Here is a 4,070-nt window from a genome sequence, read left to right on the forward strand (position 1 = left end):
ACTCCATCAACATACAAGTTAAACAACCACGGCGACATCACACATCCCTGTCTCAGCCCCACTCTCACCGGAAACCAATCACTCACTTCATTTCCTATTCTAACACATGCTTTACTACCTTTGTAGAAACTTTCCACCAACTCCATATAACCTCATCACATTCCACATTGCTTCCCTATCAACTCTATCATATGCTTTCTCCAGATCCATAAACGCAACATACACCTCCTTACCTTTTGCTAAATATTTCTCGCATATCTGCCTAGCTGTAAAAATCTGATTCATACAACCCCTACCTCTTCTAAAACCACCCTGTACTTCCAAGATTGCATTCTCTGTTTTATCCTTAATCCTATTAATCAATACTCTACCATACACTTTTCCAACTACACTCAACAAACTAATACCTCTTGAATTAAAACACTCATGCACATCTCCCTTACCCTTTTATAGTGGTACAATACATGCACAAACCCAATCTACTGGTACCATTGACAACACAAAACACATATTAAACAATCTCGCCAACCATTCAAGTACAGTCACACCCCCTTCCTTCAACATCTCAGCTTTCACACCATCCATACCAGATGCTTTTCCTACTCTCGTTTCATCTAGTGCTCTCCTCACTTCCTCTATTGTAATCTCTCTCTCATTTTCATCTCCCATCACTGGCACCTCAACACCTGGAACAGCAATTACATCTGCCTCCCTATTATCCTCAACCTTCAGCAAACTTTCAAAATATTCCGCCCACCTTTTCCTTGCCTCCTCTCCTTTTAACAACCTTCCATTTCCATCTTTCACTATCTCTTCAATTCTTGCGCCAGCCTTCCTTACTCTCTTCACTTCTTTCCAAAACTTCTTCTATATATATATATACATATATATATATATATATATATATATATATATATATATTCAAATAAGCCACATATATTTTTGATATATTAATGTCTGGATTCTCTTAACAACCTCGGGATCACAGACCCAGGCGAAATCTCACAAAGACAAGAGCTTGGCTCCGGCCGGGAATCGAACCCTGGTCGGCAAGCTTATATAGACACTGTCTATATAAGCTTGCCGACCAGGGTTCGATTCCCGGCCGGAGCCAAGCTCTTGTCTTTGTGAGATTTCGCCTGGGTCTGTGATCCCGAGGTTGTTAAGAGAATCCAGACATTAATATATCAAAAATATATATGGCTTATTTGAATATGAAAAACACGTAAAAATGTGCAAAATTTATCATATATATATATATATGTATGTATGTATAACAATTCCATCTCTGAATGTAGATCTGGGGTTGCTGAATCCCTTAATAGCGATCTAACTAAAATTAGCGCATGGTGTAAATTATGGGGTATGAAGTTGAATCCTAACAAAACTCGAAACTATGATTGTAAGTAGGTCAAGGACCGTAGCTCCTGAACATCCGGATCTCAGCATTGATAATGTTTCTTTAACTTTGTATGACTCTTTTAAAATTTTAGGTGTGATTCTCGACAGCAATTATACTTTTTAGAAACGTATTATGTTTGTGTCTTCTTCAATTGCACAAAAAAATTGGCTTATTGAGAAAGTATCTCAAGATTTTTGGTGATCAATCTATTCTGAAGAAATGTTTTAATTCTTTCATTTGACTTTTTTTCGAGTATTGTTGTTCTCTCTGGTCTTCAGCTGCTGATTCTCATCTTAATTTGTTGGATAGGAACTTACGGTCGATTAAATTTCTTATTCCTGATCACCTTTGGCACCGTTGTTCAATTAGTTCATTATGCATATTGCATAATATTTTTTTCTAATTCTGACCATCCTTTACATTCACATCTTCCCGGACAGTTCCATCCTGTTCGTAATACTATGTAAGCAGTTAATTCTAATAGTCAGGCCTTCTCCATCATGAGATTCAATATTGCACAGTACTCTAGAAGTTCTATTCCCACTGTGACCAAGTTGTGGAATGATCTTCGTAATCGGGTGGTTGAATCAGTAGAACTTCAAAAGTTCAAAGTTGCAGCAAATGTTTTTAAGTTGATCAGGTTTGCATAAGTCCTTTTATAGTTTATAAATCAAATATGTTGTAATGTTTTTAATGTTATTAAGGTATTATATTTTAATTTTCATTACTTCTTGTATCGTTTACTTATTTCGTTATTTCCTATCCCCATTGGGCTATTTTTCTCTGTTGGAGCCCTTGGGCTTATAGCATCTTGCTTTTCCAGCTAGGGTTGTAGCTTAGATAGTAATAATATATATATATATATAATATATATATATATATATATATATATGTATATATGTATATGTATATGTATATATATATATATATATATATATATATGTATATGTATATGTGTATATATATATATGTATATATATATATATATATATATATATATAATGAGTGCGCGAGTGCGCACGCGCGAGCTAAGGCTTGTGTATTAAAAACGAAACCTTTTTTTGTTGTGCGAGTCTTTATATATTTGATGGTAAGTTGGTAAATTAAAATTACCTTTATCCAGCCAGCTTTACCTTTATTAACCAATCTATTGTACAGTACATTGCTCTTGAAAAGTAGTGCGTCCTTTTTTATATTTTTACAGAAATAATCGCTTACCCATTTGAGAGCTATTGTACTCATCAGCGATAGGTATAGATTTAAACCACCAAATGTATTACCTTGAATGGCCTGCGGATGGTATTGGTCAATTTAGTTTATTTCCTGTTGTTCATTAGTACTTCGTTTGTTTTTGTGTAATGATGTTAAACTATATAGGTCGGAATGGAATAAGCTTCCTACCCGACGAAATTTAAGTTATCAATAAGAAGTCAACGTGGAAACCTTGATGAAATACAGTGAAAGAAGAAAGAATATGACAAGTCCATTTGCTCCTTTTAATGCTAATTAAACTATTTATTTAAAATTTCTTCCAATTATTCAATGCTTTCAATTTCCACAACTTATTTGGGGTATCGGATTACTACTTTCTTTTTACTTCCCACTACAGATTGTCTGACTAATTTCCTTTATGTAATTTCCTCTGTACTCGCCGAAACGAATATAAATTACAGTGGAATTTACCATTACGTGTAGTATTTAAAAGAAATTTTTTAATATTGGTTAGAAAAGAGACAAAACAAAATTCAAGAAAATTGGTAATCCTGAAACTAATATTTAGGGGAATATCATTAGTAACTACCTATTACAAACAGTAAGTTTTCAGCTAGAGTAAATTGCCATTATCATATTCTTGTAATAGGCTTCAGTTTATTTTTGATTTTGTTCAAATTCTTAAAGAAATTTTAGCCTTTAGGAAACGTCGAGAAGAACAAAAAGCTTCTTACTTTGATTATTCCAAATTTTATTGTTTAACTCGTCTTTTAACGTTATAAATCACGTTCTGTTTTTCTTGGATTAAGGCAAGAAACCCCTGATTATTTATAGGTAAATATGGAATAGAAAGTAAGAAACTAAAAAATAAAATAATAAAAGAAAAAATGATTGCCTCGTTTTGTTCTTTTTTTAAGATGTCTTGGATTTCGTGATGTAATTCAGTCAGCGGGAAATTGAACACAGCCATTCTCTAGACAAAATGGAACTGAGTTACGATGCTGGACAAATAAGAAGGTTCGAGTGTAAAATTGGTTGACAAGAGGAACTGAGAATCACTCGAGGGAATTTTCTTTTTTTCTTTTGTAGAACATTCTCTTATAAAGTTGTTAGGCTGAGAGCTTTTCTACTACATTCTGGTATCATATTTATCATTGCTGCCTATACCAAAATTAAATCTTCTTTTTATACAATTCATAAAATTGAATCACTACAAATTTTCGATGAATATTATATACATAAACCATAAGGTTTTTTTCTTATGTTTTTCTTTAATAAAGACAGCTGATTTCTTAGTTCCTAAGTTATATTATTTTTTGCAAGTTAGTAATAACAGATTTTCGTCGCAGATGGGAATTGGTGGGTCTTTTCTTAGCATCTTTATTGAATTTTTAAATAGTAGATTGCAATGAGTAAGTGTTGCGGGGAACCATAGTGACAATAAGAATACAATATC

This window comes from Palaemon carinicauda, chromosome 4 (assembly GCF_036898095.1).
Source record: "Palaemon carinicauda isolate YSFRI2023 chromosome 4, ASM3689809v2, whole genome shotgun sequence".
Lineage (NCBI taxonomy): Eukaryota > Metazoa > Arthropoda > Malacostraca > Decapoda > Palaemonidae > Palaemon > Palaemon carinicauda.